Raw genomic sequence first — 14,155 nt, forward strand, 5'->3', positions numbered from 1 at the left:
GCAACGAAGGGCGCAGCCGACAACAGAGATGGCTGTCACCTCCACACTGCCCGCCAGGCTTTGGGTGCGGTTGGAGCGACCGAATTGGATCCAGCTGGCAGCAGAGGCTGCCACAGCCGTCAGGAGCGTCAAAAGGGCGGTGTGTAAAAGCATGGTGCTGAGGAGGATCCAGGAGATTGGAGGGTGGACCGATGTGGACGATATGTGGACCGATGTGGAGAATATATGGACAATTTGTGGACTGACGTATTGTAGATGATATCCTGATCAAGGTTTATCGAGATGGACTGCCTGGCCCCGGGCAGACTGATCGGACTGTGTGGACCGTTTGGACCGAGGTGGCTTGTACGTGGACCGCTGTGGATGGATAAGGACGATATCGAGATGAACCGTTTGAACCCAGGTGGACCGTGTGTGGACTGAGGTGGACCTAGGTAGGTGGACCGATCTGGACCGTCTTTGGACCGAGGAGATCCAATGTGGACTAGGATGGACCGTCCGGCCGTCACGGCGTCTGGTGGTGGAGTGAAGGAAGCCAGGTACTGGACTGCGCCCCGCCACCCGCGCCGCTGCACATCGAAACGACTAGGAATCGATCTTTTCGGTCAGCAGCTCGGTGAAGCGTATCCTTAAAGTAAGCCAAGCAGGCGCAGTCAATGGCTCGACGAGTGCGAGCCTCCAGGTCCAGCCAACCCAAGTGATTCAATAGATCCTAATTCCTAAAATTGTACCTACCTACATCTCAAAATTCGCCCAATTGTCTTACCTGACCCTAGGCGATCATAGCCTAGGTCAGGTAAGGCAATTAGGCAAATTTTGAGATGTACTATTTTAGGATCACTCAAATCTCAATAGCGATTGTCTTTTAGTTATCAAGCGAGGCATGAAAAGTGGAAAATTTGTGCGTCATTTATTTATTTTTTACTTTTACAGTAAAACCTTCGTTATCATTGACGTAATGCTACCATATCCATCACAAATGTGTCCATATACTTTCTGCAGAAGAGCATTAGTGAAAACCTTGAACAGGGTGGTGGTTTACTTTTCAAAGCTCGCGAAGTCAAAAGAGAGAAGAAGCGTGTTTCAGGAGTTTACATGTGATGTTGATGTGCTGTTTGGTTGTTGCAAGCGATTATTGAATTTCCGTAAGATTTTTCGTAGTCGTCTCATGTGCTTGATAAGAATTGACGTAGCTTTTTTGTTGTGAATTAAAGGGTATACAGAATACCTACAGCTGTGTCCTGCCTTTTTCATTTTCGCCACTGGAAGCACGCCATTCAATTAGGTAAGCCTGATTCTGTTATTTTTCAACTTCATATTTAAGTGTGATATTAAAATATATCTTGTCATTGTAGCCTTTATTTAATGTCAGCTTTATCATGTAAACTAGATGATATGCCAAACTTACGAACAACTCAAACTAACTAGCAAGAGCTCAAGGTGAGCTAAATCAGTCAGAGTGTTGTGCAAAGACAGCAGATAGGTCCAGAGGGCTGTTCGGCTGCGCAGCCAAAATGAAATATGCTGCAGCACGCATGCGCAGTGAGGACTGCATCGCCCGTTAGTCCGGCCCACAGCACTGCGTCACCGCCTGTGTGACGTCACCTACTGAAGCATACTTTGTTTTCCTGCAGCACAAAATTCGGTGCTGCAGGAGGCGAAAGTGGCGCGGATTAAAGTTTACCGTCCAATATTTCTTATTGTAAGCAGTTTGTATGCTGTTTTTTGGGTATCATTATCACTCTTTTTGGTGGCACATTGCTATTAACCACATTTAAACACAATTTAACCGTTATTTGAGCGACAATCACCAGTCCACCCGCGCAACGGTCCTCCGCGTTTGAAGTAGGCTGCAGCGAGCTCAGCCGCGGCGTGCCGGCGGAGAGTGGGCGGAGCCAGGCGGTTGACGTCACCCAAGTATGACGCACGCAGCACAGATCTATGCTGCAGGGACCCGAACAGCCCTCAGGCCATCATCACACTGAGATGTAGGTACCAGGCATATTATAATTGGCATCCATTACACCTTTTTGTAAAACATCTGCTTTTGCCGGTCAAATTAAAGCTATGATGTGGGAGCTAGGTTAGGACCTTAGTCCTTAAAGGTAGACTGCCACCATTTTTTCACAAAACGGTTTTCACTAGAGCTGAGCCACCTATGTCCCAGACTGAAGTCGGTTTTCCGAAATTCGAACCCGTTTGCGAGAAATCGGAGACCAAAGTTCAGTTTGATGCCATTTTTTTAGTCCAAGAAAACCGACATCTCTACTGTTTATCGATAACTTTGAAACATGAATTTTCTTATCTTTTGGCAAATATATGTCAAAACTTTGATTGTTTCGAGATCAGAGAAGAATTTTGGAGTGTCAAAATAAAAGTTAAACTTATATATTCAGTAGTTCATTTTTTCCAAAAAAAGTGTGGGAAATGGGGTTTAAAGGTAGTGTGCCAGCTTTCCTGGACCATATGGAGTTAATGGCCCAGATAAGGAGAACCGGATTTTTAGAACTTATCCATACCTTCAAAACTCATGGAAACGTCTTAAATTCTTCAAATTTTGAGTACCCCAGTGCGAAATTCGCCCCGACGGGTTGTCGGTCGTACCCCAACCACATTTCACACCACTATGAACAATAAATGCACACACTGAAATCGCTATTACCGACAGGCTCATCCAATCAAGTTTCGATAAACCCGTTCATCATCATCTCCTGCGGTTTCGAACACGCCTGTTAGGTGGTGCGGTAGACCGCGCCCAAAGCCAGGGCCCCGGTAACGTGAGGTAGCCGAGTCGGGGCAGCGTGCGCTGACCCAAGCCGGGGCCGCGCGTCCTCCCGGTGTCATGTGATAGCCCGGGGCTGCCCGCGGGGATGCGGTAGACCGCGCCCAAAGCCGCGGCCCCGGCTTGGGTCAGCGCACGCTGCCCCGACTCGGCTACCTCACGTTACCGGAGCCCTGGCTTTGGGCGCGGCTTCTGCTCATACTTTGTGGTGCGGTGGTGGTGCGTCGGGCCGCGCGCTCTGACTTCGGCCAAGAAAAATGCGTCAGCTGATCATTGTCATTTCTGCCACTTTCATGTGGTGAGATGGGGTCATAACTTTAGAGACGGCTGTTTCATATCAATTATTTTACATAAAATAATATTTCAAACCATAAATTAATGTTTGACAGCCAAATAAAAGAAACAATAACAATACAGGCTTACAGTTTAAGGCTCGACATTGTGTTGTCTACGATTAGACAGCTGATAACTCATTCCCGTACGTCGTAACTCTATAATGACCTTTGCTTATTGTCACATGTGCGCCGCATTCGCGATTGTTGCCGACGCCTGTTTGCAGGCCAGCCCACTACAGTTGTTATACATATCGAAAAACCGATAAACTTTTAGGCGAAAAAGGCACTATTCCAGGCCCATTTTTGATTTTTTTTTGCGATATTAGGTAAAAACAGAAGCTTCTTATCCTAGGAAAAATAAAATGGGAAATCTTTCAAAGGTGGCACACTACCTTTAACATGGGCCAGACCCATTCCAAATGAGCCATGATTTTTAAATGTTTTACGAAGTTAAGGGTGCGTTTCACGCGTAACGCTATGAGAAACGTTTTTCGTAAATATCTAGAGCATCGTTGCTTCGATTGCCTTCATTTTTGGATATCTTATGAAAGACGTTAACCTCGTCATCACAGAGTGGTTACCGTTGTTCTGCAATCCACATATACTGAGCAATTGAGACAAACATATTGCAAAATCAAAATTTCAAACGAATAGAACTCAACAACGGATTGTCGTGCGACTGTGATGTTTGCAGTTTTGGACAGACGAAGTCAAGGAAAACATTTCCTAGCAAGCCTTTTTTCAAATTTTGTACTATGTTTTGCATGATACAATTTTCATCTTGCAGTGCATTTCATGAAAGCCATGACAACAATTTCAAAAATGTGGCTGCTAGGAATCATAAAGACATCGATTCTCTTCACAATTCTGTAGAGTGAATCATCATTGCATGCATCACTATGCAGTTCTATTCATTTGAAAGTCATTGCACAGCTAGTTCATAAAATCGCCGAGAGATGTCTCTGGCTGTATGGCCCGCGCGTTTCGACGGTCCCCTCGGCTCGTCACTCAGCGGCGTTTGTTGACACAGTGTCACACCCATTAGTTACGGCGCTCCGCTGGCGTTCGGCCGCCGTCGAGGTGCCCTGAACCCTCCCTGCTAAGTTTCGCCGTGACCAGACGGGTCGGAGACTCATCCCACGATCTATCCATGAGCGGCGCCCAGCCAGGCGTCTCCTATCGCGTGCCTCTCACTCTTGATCGGCGCAAAACCCAAAGGCGTTCGATAGCCCTGCTGCACTGAGAAATTAATTTCATTGACCTCAGGGTCACTGATGACGTCACAGGTCAGGTCAAAGTTAAAATGTTTCACCGTTCACGGGCCTTCTAGAAAATGCGTTATAACATTGATTAAAAGGCATTTTATCGAAAATCATCGATAAAGCGTCGGTTGCTAGTATAGGGTAAGGTGCCTAATTAGCGACCCTTTCCGATTTGCGACCTACCTCCCTACAGAAAAACTGGCAGGAGAAAACGGGGTAAAAACATCGTCAAAAGGTCAGCCATACTTTGGTTATCAAATTAAATTATTTTCCGGTCGTCGATGTTTCTAGTGGGATGTTTCAGGTGAGTTTAAATAAAAATGACGAGTTTCTTATCCAAAACGTGTGTGTTTGGGCCCTCTCTGATGAAAAGCGATGCACATTAGGATGATGCACCTTTTTTATTCTGAATCGACATTCCTTTTTTAATTGATTGCCGTTTTCCCATAGTTAATCGCTCAACTGTGCACAGCATGGCGGTTAAAAATGTGTCGCAACTCATAGTTCCTATTTCCGCCTGACATGGTCGCAAATAGCTAAAGAAGGGAAAGAAAGGGGAAATGAGAGAAATGAAAATGAGGTGTTGCTGAAGCTTGCAATGTGTGGCAGGGGATGCCAAATGTCGTCACCGACTGCAGGGGTGCCGAATTCAGCGCGGACCTCGAATATCATACAAGATAGCCCGCAAAATTTGGGTTTCCGCCTTCTTTTCGCCTTCGGTGCATCACATGATCAGTTTTTACTTACGTAAATGTGTTGGATAAACGTTCCTGTTCGAGTAATGGAGTGCTTTGCGTATAGGTTACCTTTTTGAGATCATATTTCATCTTTTCAGGCGTCGCATTTTTTGCCTTTTTTAATATGGGGAAACCCATACTTAATAGCGACCCTCCCCGGTCGCTGATCGGGAAGAGTTCCCCATTAGCGTTTTTTGCAATGGTTTGCCAAAATGTTCACAACAAATACGTTAGTGAATATTGGGGCAGAAAATGACTATATTTTAATAAAAAAATGAACGATCTCTCTGAAAATCAAGCCAGTAATACAGTGGCACTCACAGAGCGTGAACAATGACGGTTCAAATTAAGGGGGTCGCTAATTAGGCACATTACCCTACAGATGTTGCCAAAAGACGTCACTGATACCAGGTCAGGTCACAGAGGTCAGGTCACCAAGGGTCAACACATGAACCCAACTTTACTAGGGCCGTGTGATTCATGTTTTGTGACCAATTTTCATTTCCAACTCAATGGTTTTGGTTAGACGACCATGAGGGACGATTTAGGTTACTTTCTGGTGGAGGTTAGGTCAAGGTCTGGTAAAAAAGGTCAAATTTCGAAGTTGATACTTTTGCATAAAAAGGGTACCTATTTCGATGTACAGGTCTCGCGAGATTAAGCGGTAGGTTTTACAATTTTACATTTCCGGTTATATCTCAGAAACTAATCGATCTACGATGAAGCCATTTTACAGGATCATGGCCGGCTTGTGAACCAACAAGTCGATCGCATCTTCAACACTTAAAAGCTTAAGACGACGAAGATATAGCCAGTACACTAAATTTTCTAGGTGCAAAACTTACCGCTAAAACCCGCGAGACCTGTACCTCATCACGGGGAATCCAATCGGTCGCAAAACGTCCTCAATTTTGCGACCGATACCCCCGAACCCGATTACGACACGCTGACGAAGTTTTGTGATAAAATTCGAAAGCTCCGACCCGAACGATTTCTTAGGGGATTTAAGTCCGGATGAACTTAAATCATAATTACATTATAAGTAATCATGATTACATTATAAGATTCCGAGACATATAAGTTGTAGCTGCCAATGGCCTTATTACATCGTGCACTGCAACTTTCAAAGGACTCAGGCATCTACTGTAGCTCTGAAGAGGTGACAAAATTGCAAAAAGATGTTTTATAAAGCATATTCTTCTGTGCCTTCTGATGCGATAGTCCGGCACTATACACATACAGTGTAGCTCATGCTGATAGCTCATGCAATAACCCGAGTTTCGATCTAGGATATAGGTACCTGAACTTGGTGACCTAAACTTCTGAGACCGCGGTTCCACAATGTCACACACGATGAGAAATTAATGCATGATAAGCTATGCCAAGTTTCGCGGCGCTTATACGGGCAAGCAAAAACTTGCAAGTTTGACAAAAAAAAAACGCCTCACTTCCCCAAGCGAGGATTCATGAAGCTTACACTATAAATGTGACTGAAGCTGCTTTCCTGTACCTCATTCTGTTAGCCCTTGCATTATTCCGGTCTTTCCCTACCCGTGTGTGTCGGCGCGGGTTCGGCCAATGTGATTCGACTGTGCCTGACATCTGGTCCTTTCCGCCCGGCCTGACCGGCGCGGCGGACCCGTGCCACTCCTCCCCGAACTCGCGGGGCGCGGATGGGGAGGGGCGGCCCGGCAGTCGAACCCCTCTGCGCTAACAGATGGATGGACAGGGGAAATGTGATACTTGTCCTATGACAACAAATCGGCGTTCAGCGCTAGGGCCATCTACTGGTCTAGAAACGTATCTCTATGTCGGCAAGATCCTCGCCAGGTGGTGTAAAGGTCGCGTGAAACGCACCCTTAACTGCAAAATAAATTAAACATGGCCAATTTCTTATGAAATCATAGATTAGTAATTTATAAAATACCTTACTTTTTCAAATAAAATGTAATAATCTTATGACCTTGAAGTCTAGTGATGTGTAAACATTGTCGCTAGACATTAACCGATTGATAATTGTATGATAATCGATAATTTTTTCGCGATTCACGTGATGATACTTTGTCAGGTGAATTCTAAAATTTTGTTTTGTCCAGGGAATAAATCATAGGCCGATCTGAGAAAACTTTTTGAAGGTGGCAGTCTTCCTTTAAGTCAGGTTGTGTTAAATTAAGTTATGTTTCAGTTTATTTCACTTTTTCTGGTTGAAAATAGCCATACAAATTATTGTTCCTACACATTTTGGCCTGGAATCACCCAAACCCACACTCTGCAATTATTCATATTTGCTATAGCATTTTAATGCCAAAGTTAAATGCACCATTCATTTAACCCTCGCCCATGTAGGGGGGGGGGGTGGTGCAACCCCCCCCCCTGAGGTTTTTCTTAGCTACACGCCGAACCGTTTCAGATCGCCTGCTCAAACTTTCAGTACTCTCTGGGGCATCCTTTGCGCAACTTTTGGTATTTTTTTTGTCAAGGTCCTGTCAGGTCACGGAGTTATGACGTCATAAAGGATACAACCTCCGGCCAGATTTACGCTAAATTGGAGATTGCTTCACATTGGTATAAATGCCGACTGACCTGACACACTGATGGATTGTTTTAGAATCACAACTGGCTGATTTGACATTGGCACCATGTCCGTTGACATTTTGAAGGTTACTAAAGGTCAAGGTAAGGTCAGTGACCTCGGTTGACCTGTAATGACTTCTTGCACTTGTATGCCTTTTCGGGGTATTTTGATGCCCTGAATTCGAATTTGCTATCCATTTCAGGCATCGTCGGTTGTTTCTTGTAGTTCATTTTGGGTCAGGGTCAGGTCAGTGACGTCACACGCCTGACGTGACCCAATGCACAAATGACCTTGCAGACTTCCGATGCTCCCAACGCATCATTTTTAGAGTTATGACATCGAAATACACACCAAACGATAGAGAATTGATCAAGGATCAAGGTTTCAAGTCGATATCTCTTACCGTTTTGCCGCAATCGGCGCGGAAATCTGAAAAGTTAGATTTTTTCCGAAAATTTGACCTTTGACCGGTCATAAGTAGGTAGGTCAAATGTTGACCTAGGACCAAAAAATATACCACCAATCGCGAGATATCGTTGAGAGCAATCCGTTGGTCTTTTCCCCTAAGCTCCACGACGCTCCGTTTTCAAACGCCAGGGGGGGGGGTCGCACCAACCCCCCCCCTGCATGGGCGAAGGTGGCAAAACACCGTTTACGGGCGAGGGTTAAAGCTGGACATGGTACCTGTGTGCCACTTCAGCTGGCTCTCTGGGATACTGGACGGGTGCTTCCACCAGCCACAGACCATCCCAGGCAGAAGTAGCCTTATAGGTATGAAGCACTGGAGCAGATGATGCACTTGGTGTTTAGTCAGAGTGAGTCAGAGTCAAACCCATGCTGTGAAGCATGGCAACATAGATGGCCCTTCACAAGCCAGGGGGATACACTTCAAGTTATACCATCTCTTGTGGTACAAGAGTTCACATTTTTACTGAATAATTTCATGGCCAGTTTCACCAATCGCAAAGTGGTAGGCTGCAGTTTCCATTTACCACGGACCATCCCCATCAGGAATCTCAGATATTGAGCGCCAGAGTGACTCAATTAGGGTTCTAACAACCAGGAATCCAACACGCTAGCAACTGAGCTATGGGACAGGCAACATGTACTTTGTTAAAATTATACATGTTTTTTGGGGGCGTTTTCCTCGGCCGGCTCCTACCCAGGAGATGGCAGTAACTGGGGAGTGCTCGCTCGGTCGTTGGGATTACCGCTGTGCCAGCCAGCGCCCCCGGCCGCAGGTACACGGGCCTGATCCGCCTTCAAACAGATCCTTCGGTCCGGTGACATGTCCCGTGGGCACGGCTTCGATTCATGTCCCGGAGCAGCCCTCTGACCTGCCGGGCCCGAGAAATCGGGATAGCCCCAGCGTGCGCACCAGTGCGGTGCCACCTGGGGTGCGTGACAGGAAGCGTGCGGTCAAGGCTGTCCCGCGTAGTGGGTGCCGAAAACGCTTCGCACCACTGCCGTGTATATAGTGTACTAACCCAGTATGAATGTGTGCTACTAACGACAAACGCCCGGGTCGGGCAACAAAAATATGTAAAAAAATTGAGACGGGTTACACAGCACATTGGGCGGACGCGTTTCGTCTAAATTACTTTTTCGGCACCCTCTCGGAAATAAAAACAGTACAAACGATTACCTTTCCCTAGCTGATCCTGACCAAGGCTACCTCATATCTAACTGGACTGGTAATGGCAGTGCCCCTTCCTCCTCCTCCAGCAGGGCAAAGAAACTTGGGAGTTCCATCAGGAGCAGTTTGATCCTTCCACTTGAGAAAAGAAGAATGTTTTGTTTTCTTTATCCGGCATTGATAGGTGCACTATTATGCACGATAGGCTCTTCGCTACTATATGATGGATAGGTGCATGGAACCTTAGACGACCAACTGATAAGGCTGAGAGACTCTTCAAAGTATGTGGCTCAATTAAGAATAACCTTCTTGGGTGATAATTGAAATATATAAATTAAATATTTATCTTTTATTTCCATTTCAGCAAAATCGAGCCAGCCATTGGTAACTTCAATTTTTACTGCTGAGCAGTGGCTCATTGAACAGTAGGGAATTGACCATCCACATGGCACTAAGTAAAGCTCAATTGTCGATTTTCTCCTAACCATCCCGTGAGAGGGGATGGGACCGGTGCGAAGACCCCCACCTCACCATTTGTCACTTCTTTGAAACATTTCTTACCGTGCAGTGGCTCTGTTAGAAATGTGGGAAAGCTGTTTCGTGCAAGGCAGTCTTTGGATGAACGGCTGCCTTCCGTTGGTTGATCCTTCTTCAAAGTTTTTCGGTGACGACTTTTCAGCCATTATCCGCTGATGCCCTTTTACGATGTGCAGTTGAGTATAATTCCCACTGTGTATATTGAGCGTTGCAGACGGTGTTGAACGGATGATAAGTCCAGTGCCTGCTCAAAACTGTCGGCTGTGTCGTTAGGCTTGTGAGCTTCCTTATTTCCTTCCTTTCCGTAGGTACCGAGCTGACGATGTTTCACTTGGGGCGATTTTTTATTTCCTACCGCTTGGGCAGATTTGGAACCTGTCGACTTTCCGGTCCAGCTATAATAAGGATTGTCTTACCCTTTGTTTTGGGTGGTTACCTGGGTAGCCAGACTGCAGGTCTTAAAAGTAGCTGACAACTCGCCAATGGCTGGAACCTAATGATGAATGCAGCGTCGTTTTTACAGGATTCTGCCAGAATCATTTACCATTACTGCGGTCTTTCAGGGATCGTTTTTGTAGGCTGTGCCAGGGAATTGCTTTTAGTAAGCAGTTGTCCGTTGTACGGGCTTCTGTGGTGGACTTTGATTGTGGTAGCCAGTTCAAATCCGGTATTTAACTGACTTCGGGTGGCTTTGACCCATTTGAACAAGCGATTTTGGCTGAACCCCAATGGTCTCGAACACCAGAAAACGTGATATAAAGGTGTTTAATGCCAGTGCAAAGTCTATCGAGTTTTTTTTTATTCGGATGTTTTATTGAAAACTATAAACAAAATATCTCATCTTTCCTTGCAATAATGAGCTTTCGCATGAGCTGGTGGAACCGTGATGCCGGATCTGTTTTTATAATGTCAGTTAAACTTGTTTCAAATGAAGTTCATCGTTTAACCAGAAGTGACAAGGTCATGGCTCAGTCGTTTGTTTCTTTTGTTCAGGCGGATTCTTTTTGGACCGATGAATTAGTTTCTCACTTTAGTTTGTATGTACTATAGTATGTTCTAATAAAAACCTGTCATTGCCGGCAGCGATATTTGTTATTTAACTTACGTTTTATGACGCCTGCTTAGCTTTTTTATACCAGCAGCCTACCTATGTCTTTACTCTATTTCATTTAGGTACTATATGATAAATGTACTTTTTTTGTTGTCTTTCCAGGAGAGACTGATTGCTGAACGTCTGAACCTGGGGAACTGAAAACGGCCGAAAATTCGCCCTCATTGAGGTAAGTCCCTGGACCTTTCCTTTTTTTGAGAGTTGATTCTGGGTGCGAGTGTTGGAGCATAGATAATTTATACCTATTACCTACCCAATAAGCAGATTTAATTACATGGAATAACCCTAGCTCTCACACTCTTCACCCAAAAATTCAAGGCTTGAGTAGTAAAATACAAGTAAATATTATGAGACGGACACAACACATTCGGGTGGACGCGTTTCGTCGAGAGACTTCTTCAACACCCCTTCAGAAATGGAAGCAATACAAGCACAAAATTTATTGTGTGTGCTTGTATTGCTTCCATATCTGAAGGGGTGTTGAAGAAGTCTCTCGACGAAATGCGTCCACCCGAATATGTTGTGTCCGTCTCATAAAATTCAGGATTTGTTGTCTGCATAATTGAACATAAACAAACTGTTCGCGACACTGTAAAGATGGGGTGGATAAGACGCCCCTCTAGCTGTTTCACTCCCGATTGAGCTAGAGCTTTCAAAAAAAGAAGAAAACAAGCGCGTGCTCCCTCGCGGGACACCCGACTGGTATCCAATTTTAAGGTCTCAGGGTCAACCGGTGACTTTTGAGCCCTGAGATTAGTTCAGGTGTCACAATTTAGGGGTTTGATTTTGACGAATAAAATCTTCACAAATGGCGGCAAAGCCGCGATTTTGGCACCCTCATATTCGGGCGCGTCGAATGATTTTCTTTTGTTTGGGTCAGGTCGCCTTACAGTGTTGCCTTCATTTCAAGGTCAGGTCATAGCCACTCAGGTCACAAAGTTTGTCGGAGGTCATTCTGCATGTCTTTCGACTCGGCAGGTCTTTCTAAGTTTTTTTTTTGTTTTGTTTGTTTAGTCGGGAAGCGGGCTGGGACCTTCGGTGACGTCATGGCTCATGCGTTCATTGATCCTACATGTGTTACACATAGGCGGCGGAATGGGGAAGGCACCGGGGCACCGTGCCCCCTTTGATTTTGGCATTTTAACATTAGCCCTATGGGCGTTGCATGGAAAGAATGGGACCAAAAGTCGACAGTGCCCCCCCCCCCTTAATTGAGAATGTTCCGACGCTACTGGTGTTACACCACGTTATCACAGGCATGCGCTGTTTACGGGGAACTTTTCTGCAGCTCGATCACAGGGGCTTGGAATTCAAATATCGTGTTCGGTTTTTTAGACCCACTTAGGGAATTAAATCTTTTTTTTTTCTTCAAAGACTCCCCTTCATGTCCGGATCTCCCTCAATTCAGATAGACGGTGCCGGTGGGATCCGACGTGGGATCCACTCACGGTGAATTGAAATGCACACGCAGGAATTAACGAACGCATATCGAGAAGTCTGAACTTTGTCCGATCTTCTCTTCGGCTCGTCGGTGTCCCGACTGTGACGCCTGCTGCCACCTTCACTGAAGCCGCCTGGAACTCAGCAATCACTGGTGTGTCCAGCGCACGATAGATGTCTCTGGGAGTCGTCCCGGTTCCCGAAAACCGACATGTGGGGTTACCGACATGTGGGGACATGTGGGGTTATGTGGGTAATGGTTCTAATGGTTCCTATATTTGATTTACCGGTGATAGTATCGTGTCGTGACTTCATACCCTGTCCTTTGATCACTGTTAACTTGTGACGAGTAACTTGTTAACTTGTCCGGATCTGGTTACGTGACTGCTGCACTGCTGTCATTGGTGACGTCATCATTGCTGCACTGACGTCCTTTGCGTCTATTGACGTGCACAGTTCGAGATTGACGTGTTGCCTACGCCGAATGTGGCCGGAAACCGATTTCCACAAACGAAATGTGCACCTTTTCAACTGACAAGCGCTTGCCCGACCGATTTGCCGTTTTTACGAAGCGTGAATTAATGCACTGGATCTTTTCTCCCCTGGCCCTGACCTAGCTGGAAACGGTGTTGTTAGTTAAGGTCTGGCTAGAAAAAGTGTGGCTAGAAAAGTCTGGTTAGATAATGTCTGGTTAGGGTAGCTAAGGTCAGGTAAGGTCATGTTTGGTTGGGTAGTCTGGTTAGGTAAGATTGACGAAGTGTATAGGGAGATGTTTGCAGGTTAGATAATCACTACAGTCCTCAATAAAGAGATATTTTTTTTTTTTAATGTGACGTAGCGGCATAACACGCTTATTGCTACCAAATGCGTCGTCTGCAGCGACGTTTAGCAGCGCACGGAGAAATGCGCATGTCCTGCCGCTAACGATACCGTTATCGCTGAAGCTGTTCCGCAGCGAACAGAAACCGTACACGCTACACCGAGATAGTGCTAACTGCGCTCTGGCGTGTCCGCTCTAGCGTGGCCGCTCTGTCGTTATTCGGACGTATTTTAGGGGTTTGCATGTGTCATCAGGATGTGTTTCTGTGACTCGTAATCTACCAGTGGTTGTGAAAAGATCAGGAAAGGGTTTTAGAGAGGTGAATGGTTTGAATTTTGTTCATCATTCATATTAAATCCGACCAATACAACGGCCGAAACGGTAAGTGCTTTGATATGTTTGAGGGACAGTGGTGTCTTGGATCATGATGGAATGGAAACGCGAATCAACAGTTTCGGGGTTCACCTTTCGGGACGTTGAAAAAATGGACGATATCCCCTTCAGTTTTAAATCGAATATCCCATGGGACCATGATCCAGCCAAGTCTGCGACTCTGGGCGTTGTTGTCGCTCATCTAACTACCCATCGAGACAGACTGCACTTCCTCCTGTCTTCCATCGAAGGGACAGGAGTCTGGGACGCGTGGCGAGGCGGACCTGTTTGCATGGGGCTCACTCGCTCAACACAGACGTGTTTGCGAGCGTTTGCTGCACCCTGCCCTGTATCGCCCCAGTGCGTGCCAGTCGCAGATAGAGGGGAAGAGCACCCTTGCCGAACCTGTGAGTGAGTCCTGGTGTTGACAGGAAGGACTGTTCGTCTGGCGAAGCGCACACACACTGACTGGTCTGGAGCGACGTGTTGTTGTGATCTTTGACGAAAACACCAGAGCTCTGTGGGGAAAACACCAGACATGAGTCATC

General features: G+C 46.0%; 1 protein-coding gene across 1 annotated transcript in view; it reads left to right on the forward strand.

Moving 5' to 3' along the window:
• The first annotated feature begins 1,008 nt into the window (after positions 1 to 1,008).
• Positions 1,009 to 14,155, forward strand: part of LOC122391533 (3-phosphoinositide-dependent protein kinase 1-like) — a 62,001-nt gene continuing 48,854 nt past the window's right edge. Inside the window, exons 1-2 of the mRNA XM_043385561.1 lie at positions 1,009 to 1,285; positions 11,078 to 11,144. The gene's annotated coding sequence lies outside the window, so the exon portion shown is untranslated. The remainder of the gene's footprint in view (positions 1,286 to 11,077; positions 11,145 to 14,155) is intronic.

Source organism: Amphibalanus amphitrite, unplaced genomic scaffold, assembly GCF_019059575.1.
Source record: "Amphibalanus amphitrite isolate SeventyFive unplaced genomic scaffold, NRLGWU_Aamphi_draft 000443F_arrow, whole genome shotgun sequence".
Classification (NCBI taxonomy): domain Eukaryota; kingdom Metazoa; phylum Arthropoda; class Thecostraca; order Balanomorpha; family Balanidae; genus Amphibalanus; species Amphibalanus amphitrite.